A 13,136-nucleotide genomic window follows, 5' to 3' on the forward strand; every position below is an offset into this window, starting at 1 on the left:
CAATTCAGATTTTTGATGATGTTGTGTATGATTGTTGGTTCCATGTTTGAGTAGAAGGTTAAGCTTGGAGGAAAGCGTATTCCTGTTAATCTATATCGCTTTCGAGTTAACATCGGGCAACGACATAAAATATGCTCGATCGTCTCCGTTTCCTCCTCATCTTCACAGAACCTGCAATAGTCCACGCCATCATCTTCCCATTTGCCGATAAAAGCTCGGATGTTGCAACGGCCGGTAATGACTCCCGTCAATACCCTGATTTCTGATTTACTCAAACTTAAAAGTGAAGTTGTTCTCTTTGTTGAAAGATTCGGCCAAATGGCCCTAGACACGTTGCATCTTGGTTCATTATGCCACAGTTCCTTGGCTTGTTCTTCAAAGAACGTCTCCACCTTCCGAAAAACGTGACATATGGGTGGTTTGATAGAATCAGTGATAGCTTGACTTGTTGATTGAGATCCTTGTCTTGCCAGTTCATCTGCCTTCTCGTTTCCCACAATGTCACAGTGTCCCGGTACCCAGCAGAGTCGGACAGCGTTAGTGAGGTTCGCCAAAGCAGTTCTACACTCAAGAACGGCCTCAGACTTGATATTGGGGGATTTGATGGCTTTAAGAGCCGGCTGACTATCAACGAAGATAGTCACCGGTTCAAAGATTTCAGCATCCAGACTTTTTATCAACTCTGCGGCCATTTTGATCGCGAAGATTTCTGCTTGGAAAACACTACAGTCGCTGTTCAACCTATATGAGTATTCGAGGCAAAGCTTCTCGCAGTAGACGCCAGCTCCGGTACCTTCTTCCATCTTGGAACCGTCTGTATAGAAAGCCAGACCGTCCAGAGGAGGGTTACAAAGGATCCAGTCATCTCTACTAGGGATAACGACCTCAAAATCATCAAATCTATGGATTGGTGATAAGTAGTCGCTGAACTTCCCCTGCTGATTCAAGCTAAGGTTTGGCCCTAGCTCCCGAAGAATGCATGCATGACCATAGGTGCTGTCACGCCAACGATTCAATTCATGTAGCCTTAGGGCACTACGTGCTGCTTGACCTTTGATGCTAAGTCTCGTGGGCAAGAGGTTTAGCATCGCATTCAGAGCTGCTTGTGGTGTACTTCTAAAAGCTCCAGTTATCAGGATCGAGGCTGCCCTTTACACCTTGTCCATGTTGCCAGAGTTCGACTTATGTCGAAGCGCATGCCACCAGACAAGACATCCATAGGATAGGATGGGTCTCACAACAGTATTATACAACCAGTGTATAATAGCTGGATTTAACCCCCAACTTTTCCCAATCGAATTCTTACATGAATAGAGTGCGATCATACCTCTCTTCGTCCGTTCCTCGACGTTCCTTTTCCATCTCAATTGAGAATCCAGGACTGTACCTAGGTATTTGGCCTCAGGAGATAGATGTAACTGCACTCCATCCAATGTTGGTGGTATGAAGTCGCCGAGCTTACGCTTTCTGGTGAACAATACCAGTTCTGTTTTCATTGGATTTACACCAAGGCCATTGTGGTGGCCCAACTGGACAGCTTTGATAAGGCTCTTTGCATAAGCTCCGAAATTGTGGACAAGAATTTGCCAGTTATTAGTATAACTACATCATCCGCGTATGCGACAACCTTAATGCCCTGATTGTCGAATTCCGCCAAAATATTGTTTATCACAAGTAGCCACAGAAGCGGTGAGAGTACACCTCCGTGGGGAGTACCTCTAGTTACTGTCTTCCTTGTTGTCAACTCCCCAATGCTGGAATTTATGATCCTGCTCTCCAGCATTCTATTTATCCAGCAGATCAGGGTTTCCGGGGTGTTGACCGCTCTAAGCGAGAGATGAATGGATTCAAGTTTTACGTTGTTGAAGGCTCCTTCTATATCCAGGAAAGCCGCCACGGTAAAGTTTGAATTCTCCATGTTTCTCTCAATGAAACCCACGACCTCATGAAGAGCAGTTTCGACAGATTTACCTTTCATGTAGGCATGCTGCGAGTTGCTCAGCGAGGCAGTGTCTACAAAGCTCCTAATCTCCAGATCGATCAGTCGTTCGAGTGTCTTGAGGAGAAAGGAGGATAGGCTGATAGGTCTGTAGAGTTTCGGTGCAGAGTGACTGGCTTTCCCCGCCTTGGGGATATAAGTCACCTTTACCTCTTTCCACAGATCTGGTACACAGGAAAGAAACAAACAGGCCCTAAAGATCTCCTCCAGAATTTGGTGTATCTGCGGTGCGGCAAAATGAAGCATCGCAGGAATTACTCCATCTGGACCAGGTGACTTATAGGGTTTGAATGTACTTACTGCCCACTTTATTTTGTTTCTGCTTACAACCTTATCAATGAGGCTCTCGTCCACTGACGCTTGGACTTGGAAGTTATCACATTCATAGTGAAGGTTACTGGCGTCCGTGCAGTCAGGGAAATGGGTCTCAGCTAGAAGGTTTAGAGTCTCAAGACCTGAGTCTGTCCACGTGCCGTCCGGTTTTTTGACACTACCAATGGATTTGGGGTCCTTCGAGAGTATCTTACGGAATCTGGCAGCGTCATTTACCCCTTCTACAGACTCACAGAAACAAACCCATGACTTCTTTTTGGCGCGCTTGATTTCACTCTTGTATTTGGTGAAACTCGCTTTATACGATTCCCAGTCACTGTCAAGTTTTGTCGAGTGCGCCCTGTTGTACAGCTTTTTGGTGTTTTTCCGCAGTTCGCCAAGATCCTTGTTCCACCACACCGGTTGGGATTTCTTCCCGGGATAAGTTAATGGACAGGCATCCTTATGGCAGCGGAGAAGGACTTCTGTTAGGTTGGACACCTTACTGTTAAGCTCAGCAACTGTTTCTATCCTTCCGGAGAGTGACAGTTGATGGTTCGTCAGATCAGTGAACCTGCCCCAGTCCGTCCTTCTCGGGTTCCTATAAGGATTTTGGCGGACTCCGTCGAAAGAGATTTCAAAGTATATCCTCATATGATCCGAAAAGGAACATTTGTTGGATACCCTCCAGTTCTTGACGACAGAATCATCTAAATTTGACATGGTTAGATCAATGACCTCCTCCCTGTCTCTAATTTTAAAGGTAGGGTCGTTTCCTTTATTACATATTCTTAGATTGTAAGATAATATAAAGTTGAAAATCGACTCACCTCTAGTGTTTGTATCTTTGCTGCCCCAGTGAAAATGGTGGGCGTTGGCGTCACATCCAAGGATTACGTTACAAACGCTCAGGTTCTCCTTTAGCAGCCTGTGTACCCCCTGATTGGGTGGATCAGGGTCCTCATATGGCATGTAGATTGAGGACAGGAGAGTGGCCTTCTCTTTACCGTTCTCCAGTCGCACAGTGCACATGTCTCCATTACTATAATTAGATAGAAAGATTAGATTGAGGTTCTTCCTACCTACTACACAGGTCCTCACCTTGTCCCCTTCGGACGATGCGAAGACCTCGAAGTTGGCATTGTTCAGTCCAGAGACCTTATTTTTGTATATATAAGGTTCCTGGACTAGAACAATGTCCACCTCTGAGTTCGTGAGGGATAGGAGTAGTTCGGCGGCAGCTGCTTTACAATGATGCAGATTAATCTGCAAAATGCGTAGCACCTGCCGCCTACCTACTCCTACTGACTTTCGCGAGGTGGAATCAGTCGGAACCGAACCCATCCTGAACCAAAGTTCAGTTTTCCCTCACGAACCTTAAGGTACTCCTCTCCTGAGGAGTCTATCGCCATCTTGACATCCATCCCCCCATTCTCCTTACAAGGGGTTAGACTCATTACAGTCCAGTCCCTAGTAAGGAGACCTGGGTTCTGGAGCTCCAGCATCCTCAGCAGAAGTTCCTTATCCACGGTAGGTGGGGGAAACCATGCTGGGAATACCTTCCTAGATGGAATCTCCGTTATGGACGCCGCAGCAATTTTTGCCCCCTCCCAAAGTTCATCAAAGCCATTAACGGTCTTCTTAAGGTACTCTTGCGAGCTCCTGTTGAGACATTTAATGACTTTAACTCCCTTATGAAGGAAGGCGCCACCAAACTGGCGATCACCCTGGTTCGCCTCAGTGGACACAATGGCTAAACGAAGCCGAGTCTCGAAGAGCAACCAGTGACTTTCGCTGATTTTCCCGAAGGGGTCAGCTCGGTCGATGATTGCAACTAGGAGCTCGTCATCGTTTGCCACCGTGGCCGTTTTGGCGTAGGGTTTCCTACGTCCTCGATCACGGGCCTTGGTGTCGGATTATGCCCCTTATCCTTTTCCAGTCCTTTCTGGCTCGGGTTCGGCTTCGGAACAGTTTTAGGTTCCACCTTGCTGCCAGAAGCAACAGGCTTCACCTCCACCTTTTTGCTAGTCGCCGCAGTCTCTTTTGAGTCTTTGGCTGAAGCAGGGTTCGGGAGGAAGATTTTGTCCACCAAGAGCTCGCATCTGGGTGCATTTGGATAGTTTCTTTCGAACTTCCGTATGTACTTGAGCTTGCTCTTGATGAACATTATCTCTCTCCTGGTATGCGAGCTCGCGTCCCTTCCCACGAACTTGCGCAGATACGAAGCCGCACGTTTGTAGTACCTCGTATCTGAAGCCTCTTTGGCGGAGATTGCGACTGCGTCGGTGTCCGTCGATGAGGTTTCCTTGGATACCCTAACGCAGGCCGGAGACTCAGAGTCAGTGGCTATTGTTGTAGTTTCCGTTGATTCACCCTCGATGGTCATCGACTTAGAGTCAGTGACTGTTGGTGGATCATCTTTAGATTCTCCATCAACATCCATTGACTCCGTGGCAATCTGCCTTTGAATCTTAGTATCGGCTGGTGCCGATACAGGACCAGACTGGTTGCGACCTGTCTGTGGTTGCGAACCTAGGTTCACAACCTCTTCCACCACATCACCGTCAGTGGACATGTCATCATCAGACCTTCTTGTTGACTCAGCTGGGATCACCGTAATGTGCAGTTCATCGTCAGTGAGGGTGAGATTGTTGAGCATGTCCTCTGGTGGTATGGTCGGAACAAGTCTCTCCAGTTGGTCAAGGAGTTCCCTACTCTGTCTCTCAAGACTGTCTCCAATCACTTTGAGCTGTAGGTCGTCCCCGCCCAAAACTCCAGTCCTGTCAGCCGTGGACTGATTAGTACCAGTTTTGGCTAAAGCATTATCCTTTTTAAAATCCGGTTCGTCAACAATAGTTCGGGTTGTATTTTCTGCACTTGTAACAATTACGGCTGTAGGTGCCAAGGCATCCACACTTGAGACAGCCGGATCACAATCGCTTGATCTCGACGGTACGTGGCTTGTGATCTCACCAACGCTTACCGCCGGTACTGGGTTATTAACTCCCTGCACCGTAACTTTACTCCTTTTTTTCCTTTTACCCATCTTAGTTGATTTATTTAAGGGAACTACCCCGATCCAATTTTGGTCCACGGGGGGTTTGAAAGAAAAACAAACCCCCAGGGTCTCTGAGATATGTGGAGACAGAAGCACCTTCAGTTTCCCTCGGGCGTTGCTGGCGCCGCATATCTCAGAAACCCCCTTCCCATCCGCCACCCGGGAAGACGCGCCCAGTAGAAGATTGGCAAATCCCGAAAGCTAAGTTTTGGGCGTGATTCGCTACTACACTCCTTCAATAATATTTCATAAGAAGAGTCTATTTTGATGAACCATAAAGAAGTTATTACGATATTTCGACACCACAAGAGTCTTCGTACTCTCCAAACAAATTATCAAAACAGACACTAAAATATTTTAAAATTGATGTCAATGATTTGTCACTACGTCTTTCCTCCAAACTCCCCAACAGAATTTATCAAAACGGACACTAAAATGTGCTTATACAACCCCCTCTTATTGTCCTTTAACAGGAACAATTATAAAAGAAGACGTTTGTGGGACACTGTATAGTATATATAAATTGAATTCGTTTTACAAATTGTATTTATTATTAAAGCAATTACCATAACATAACATGAACAATTCAACATACATAGTTTATAAAACACAGAAAAAAAATAGGTATAAGAAGTTTATATGTATTAATTAAAATTCATTTATGTCCTATGCCAGACTATGAAAATGTTTTTTTTTTTTTGTTTACACCCGCTTCATTACTCTTACCTATAAACTAATTTTTACGTCAATGAAATGTTCATAGTATGGCAAAAGACTATTAACAGTCTGTTTCCGTAAAAGCCGAAGCGAACAAATTTTGTTGATTGAAAAGAAAGCATGAAGAGTATATTTCCCCAAATATAAGTCTCATAAGCTCTGTTTCAGAACTAAAAAGTTTTTACAATTTTTACCACTTTTACACATTTTGCGTTCCCGTACACAAAATTTATATGAAAATCGTTTACGACTTTTACAACTTTTACGAGTTTTACCACTTTATAAAGTACGGGAACAAGCCAATAGTAACTCTGGCGAATTCTTTCACACCGATTTTTACAGAAAGAGGCTGTACGTTTATAAAACATAACAGAAAATACAAATGTACAAGAAGCTTACATTTTAAATGAGATAGTGTAAATTACAATCACAGTCTTTTAAAATTCATAAGCTACTGCAAACTAAAAATAAACATGTGGAAGAAAACTATAAAATTTAGTCATTTTTCAATATTTCTTTGACTTTTGATGTTACAAAATTAATCATTTCTAATTTTATTTCTGAACGTGAAATATCATCGACTTGTTTCAATAAGGAGTCAATATATCTGTAGGAACCATCATCATCTTCTTTCTTCACTTGATGTTCCATAAGTGTGGTTATTGTGTCCATTGTTTGGCATATTTTTTCTTGTGCTACCTCATGTAAACGTTTTTTTCTTTTTTGGAACATAGTGTAGTGTTGAGGTAATCATCTAAATATTCGTAGTCTTCCCCTTCATAATGATTATAATTGCTCGATGTTCTAAAATAAAAAAAAATATTAAGAGGAACATTTGGTTAACGAAATCCAATGCTGTTAAATCTGCTCATGGAATTTAAAAATTCTAAAATAAAATACTTCGTTTAATCCTAATCGTGTAAAAACAAGTAAGAAAGTATCAGTCTGTTGTTTTAGCAAAACTGAAACCTCGTATCCCACGCAATAGGTCTGTTCGAAAACCCAAAAGTATTTACCAATTTGTACAAACTTTTAATAATTGCTTGCAACAACAAGTAAGAAAGTATCAGTCTGTTGTTTTAGCAAAACTGAAACCTCGTATCCCACGCAATAGGTCTGTTCGAAAACCCAAAAGTATTTACCAATTTGTACAAACTTTTAATAATTGCTTGCAAGAACTTGCAGATACTTTTAACTTTCGAAGTTATCGAACAGGCCTTATGTCAATCGGGTTTGTTGTCTTTGGTAGCCCCATTCGATATCAAATCACAGATATTACCCATACCACACTGAATAATTATGTTATCAAACAACTGATGCTAACTGATGCTGTAGGTAATGAAGTAAGTATTTCGCTGTGTAAATGGAACTGAAGAAATTACCCATTTCAGTCGTCTTTAATCACAAATTAGTTGAATTTAAATTCGGAGATGCTGACCGGCAGTTGATTAGAAGGTAACGTAAAGGGTTAGATGACAATAGGGAATCTTGTTTAGAGAATCGGAAACAATTTTCTGCCGGAGTTGAGAATGTAAGCGATCTTAGCTGTGGACGAGTATGGTTTGATAGAAACCGCTCACAATTCGAAATTTCTGGAGTATGTTGATTTAGGACTTACGTTACAACAGTAGCAGTTTATGGTGGAAAACTAGTGTTAATGCACAGCGGTAAAGTAGTGGATATTCCAGCCAAGGGTGGTGGTTATAGTTAATTGACTATAAACACCCCAACAGGAACTATCCCAAATTAAACTTATTTGTCAACTGATGGTGTCACCGTGGTGCAATGGTATTTGTTCTTGTAGCAACACAAATATGTTTGTTCGTGTATCGTTTTCATTGTTACCCTGCTTGTTGTGCTGATGCTTCGGTAAGATTTTCGCTTCCTTATGAAAATAGTCCATGGTGCCATGAGAAGGTAGGCACCACGCTGCAGTTCTCAGAGTAAACCACACTGGTACGACTGGTTTCTTTTGTTAGCACCCCAATTGTTTCCGGTCAGCCTTTTTATTCTTGTCGCAAATGTCAATAGCTTGCGCGGACGACTTAAACATGCTATTGAACATTGCACCCAATACTTTGCGGTATTTAGTGGTTAGAATCTTCTCGCCATCGATCAATATGTTAAGTGGGACCCTCATTTCAGCTGTCCAGGTGGCGAACAGTGTGGCTGTATTTAGCGGCAAATATTTTCATATTGCTCAGATGGAAGAACCTCACTTCCCAATACAAAGGGTCCGCTTCCGTGTGCCGGATTTACTCAAAGAAATCTTCAGCCAGGGGATTGCCACCTTAACAATTTAGTGTTTGTTATTCTGCAAACTCACATTTGATTCACCTCGATACTAAATGAACCTGGAGTAACAAATTAACTCAAACCTCAGAGCAGAATCTACTTCGTGCAAGGAAAGCGTGGCCATATATATATTTCGTATATTTAGCCTATAAAAACAATAATGTTCGGAAAATATACTTACGGTTTCGCCTCAACGTAGTCCCGTAAAAAACTCATAAAATTTCAATTGATGAGTGTACTCAGGTGCAGCACTACCTGAAGCCATCTTTATATTTTATTTCACATATCTTTCTCTGAGACACTCTTCCATCGCCCTTGGCATTGCTTTACTGTAAAAGATTGCATGTTCATTTACACTTCATATATGTTTTGTGGTACTTACCAGTTTTCCCGAAGAGTCTGCAATATGGTTCCACGCCTTTTCCTTCACAATTCTGTTTCTGTAATTCGGGCTTGCTTTATTATATATGCATTCGAATTGTTGAATGCTATTATTAACTTTTCTTCAGACCGTTCGTTCATTTTTTATTTATTAATGAAATTGTTAATTAGTTTATTAAATAAATTGGAATTTTATGATTTGGAAGAATATAATCCAAACTTTTAACAGGCAATCACCGCATAAAGTTGTTTTGTTTATGTTTTTATGTCATATGAAATGACGAAACAAAATATCAAAACGAAACGTCAAAAATCAAGCCGAAGAAAGAATTCCAAAGTTCAACAATTTTCAACTTTGTGGCCTGAAGCCTCGCACAGAGGGGAAACTTGTGTTAAAAGTTGATCAAAAGCCCTAGAAAGCTCATTTATAGTCCGATTGATATAAAATTTTGCACAAAGCATATCTTCTGTATAAGGATTAATCCTATAGAAAATAATGATAATCGGTCCAGATTTGGATGCAGCTTCCATATATATTCACATCTGATATGAGATAAAAATGCACCAAAATCACTGAAATTTGACACATGCAACCTGAACTAGCCTAAAAAAACATTGAGCCAATTTTCAAACAAATCGGTACAGATGTATATATAGTCCCATATACATATAATTCATTCCAAATTTTATTTTTTGAAACTTACTTAAATTAAATTTTTCTCAGAAAAGCCGTGAATGTTTTTGAATAATGCAAAAATATTTGATAGGTGTTGGTTTAGTCTGATAAATAAGGTTATAAGGCGGAACAAAATTTAGTGTGAGTAAACCTTGCAATTCCATATAAAAATATTTCATATTTTAGTTGAGAAAAATTAGATTTTTTCGGAATGGCGCAAATATGCGTAATTTTTTATGATTGAATCTGATATTTGAGACTCAAGCGCATAAAACATTAGAAGAAACTATGGTCGGGAAACGACGGGGAAATAGACTTTTTCACTATTGAAATTGTAGTAATCTTAAAAATTATCATAAAAAATGTTTATAAAGAGGATATGTATCACCACTATTAAAGAGCAAAGATGTAGAAACAATCTGAAAATTTTAAATGTTAATCTTGTTCGGAGTCTGTACAAAAACAATAAATCTTGAAAAATATTAATTTTCGCGAAAATAATGTCATTTTAATGTTCACCTAATTTCTTAGTTTTCGAAATTTTACTTTTTGTTTTCATTATGGCTGAGTTCAATCGACTGTTGCATTGGATTGGTTAATCTTACAAAGTCGAGGATTGTTATAGCAAATGTAGAAAAGAGTCCGGTTGCCGTTTATCAACATTTTTTTCATAAAAAACGATTTTCATATTTTGAGTTTTGAGCAACTTTAGGCCTACGTTTCCCCTCTGTGCCTCGCTTCGTTGTGGTCTGTCGTATTTAAAAAGTACAATTTCACTTTTTCGTTTTGCAGCCAGGCGGGAAAAATAAGCAACAAAAATCCATTGTGTTCTCACCTTTAAAGCTAAACTAATGCATGGTTTACATTTACGAAATCTACCCGATTTCCACTGTCAATTCCATTGCTTAAACGTCAAATGAAATACAATGAATTCCAGATGAGTTTTCATTTGACGTATAAGCAAAGGAATTGACAGTTGAAATCTAGTGGATTTCGTAAATGTAAACCAAGCATAAAAGCTTCCTCTATAACTAGGCGTTTACACAAGACAGACTGTCTGCAAATACAACTCTGATTTACTAACACATACATAGATTTGTCGGCTGTCTCTCAGCTGTCCATCATTTTTTCACAGACAGTAGGGTTAACAAATTGTTGACGTTTTTGTAACAATGTGTGAAATAATAATTGAAATGTGTTGAAAACAAAAGAACATGAACAAAAAGAAAATATGTGAAAGGAAAACAAAAGGAAATCGAAGATTTTCATTCATAATTTTACAACTGTTTTTGCAGTTGTCTGGACGCCTACGTCACACAGGCAAGTTTTGGGGTTTTGACAATCAATACATGTACTCAACTGTCCTGTCATGTGTAAACGCAGGGTAAAGGTACCATGTAAAGGCCTGCGTACATAAGCTGCTCTGCCTAATTGCCTTGCTTTCCTGCTTCATTTTTGACATAATAAAAATAAAAGAATAAAGAAGGCCGAGGAAATTTCGAACTGGGTTGCCCTTTTCTTTTTTTATTCTTTTATCAGAAGTAAGCAAGGTAAGTAGGCAAGGCAGCTTATGTACGCAGGCCTTAACAACCTGTCTAAGGCCATGTTTATATTATAGCCTTTTGCAGGATTAACCTTCTTAATTAGGATTTATTTGACGTATACGCAAAGGAATTGACATTTGAAACCCAGTGGGTTTGTTAAATCGTTCAAGTTCGTCCATTCAAAAATTTTCAAAGAAGAGAAGTTACAACATTGCCCAATTGACTAATACCTCACAAAGCCTGAAAATATTTTACCATAATATGTCTGGTATACGCACTAAAGCTAAGGATATTTTTAATTTTTCATCCCATTGCGATTTTGATGTAATTGCGGTTACGGAAACTTGGCTAAACTAAATTGCAATTTTCATTATTGGTTCTAAATTGAATTATATTATTGTTTTATCTTATATACCGCCTGGAAGTCCTGATCATATTTATTTTAAACATGTCACTAATATTGGCATATTGGAGGGGAGTATTGAATCTAATACCCATCTATGCGTATTGGGAGATTTTAATCTGACCAGCATTTGTTGGTAAAAAGTTCAAAATGATTGCTTCTTAACACCTTCTAATATTAATAGAGAACATGAAATCAATTTTGTAGACTCTTTGTTGAGTTATGGCTTAGGGCAAGTAAATTTTATTTGCAATAAATTAAGTCGGTTTCTGGATCTTGTCTTCATTTCACATGATTGTAATTTTAATCTTCATGAGGCTTTATTTTCAATTTCCCCTCCTAGTATGCACCATGTTCCAATCGTCATTATGCTAAATGGTTTTGAATATGTTGCTAAAGATTCTTCTGAATGTATACAATTTAATTACAATGCTTGCAATTTTGGTGTGCTAAACTCAATACTTGCTTCAATTGATTGGTTGTCGTTACTTCCTTCCCAAGGAGTATCAGCTTGTTACGATGTGTTTGTAAGTCAACTCTCAACGATTATTAAGCATAATGTCCCCTTAAAGAGGAAGCAACCTTATAAGCTTCCTTGGTATACTAAGGGGCTAAAAAAGCTAAAAAATCTGCGTAATAAATTCCATAACCGCTTTATTAAATCTGGCAATAACGATGATCAAATAAAATTTGTCCATTATCAACGGGAATTTAATGTTTTAAATAAATTTCTGTACAAGCAGTATATTCTCTCTAAAAAAATGAAATTAAAGAAAATCCAAATCGTTTCTGGTCCTTCGTGAAGTCAAAGCGTAAAACTTCGAACATACCTGCAACAGTTAAATTCAATAATTGCATCTCGCAATCTGGCGAAGATGCTGTCAACATGTCTGCAAGCTTTTTCAATCTAATTTTGAGTCAGCAGCAATGTTTAATAGTATACCTGCCAATTTTAGTTCTATTCTAAATGTTGGGAACGTTTGTATATGTGAAGATGACATTTTAGAAGCCATTAACAAAATCAAAAATAGCTTTAATAATGATACTGACGGCTTATGCGCTTATATTTTGAAAAAATGTTCATACAGTATTTTATATCCGTTAACTCGTATATTTCGTTTGTCTTTATCTGAAGGAGTTTTTATCGACAAATGGAAGGTAGCATCAATAACTCCTATATACAAAAGTGGTAAAAAGGATGGCGTTACATTTTACAGGCCAATTTCCAAGCTTTCGTGTATTTCTAAAGTATTCGAGCACGTAATTTTTAAAAATCTTTTTATTTTATTTGCAAAACCATCATAACCCCTCATCGACATGGATTTTTCTCGGGAAGATCTAGAACGACAAATTTAACCTACTTTACTAGCTTTTTTGGCAGCTTTTGAATCTGGTAGCCAAGTTGAAGTAATTTACACAGACCTGAGCAAGGCGTTTGATAAAGTATCTCATAGCATATTACTTGCCAAACTTTTAAATTTGGGATTTCATTCAAGTTTTTTAAAATGGATTCATTCTTATCTGATTGGCAGAGTGTGTAAGGTAAAGATTGAAGGCTTTGTGTCTAGGCCTTACTTACAAACATCGGGTGTGCCACAGGGTAGTATTCTTGGGCCTCTTCTTTTTAATCTTTTTATAAATGATATTTCATCGTGCTTTGTAAGTTCCAAATTTCTTTTATATGCAGATGACCTAAAGTTTTTCTGCAAAGTGCAGTCATTGCATGATATTAATAGTCTACAAAGGGATTT

Source organism: Musca autumnalis, unplaced genomic scaffold (genome assembly GCF_047663935.1).
Source record: "Musca autumnalis isolate F117 unplaced genomic scaffold, ASM4766393v1 scaffold_4, whole genome shotgun sequence".
Classification (NCBI taxonomy): Eukaryota; Metazoa; Arthropoda; class Insecta; order Diptera; family Muscidae; genus Musca; species Musca autumnalis.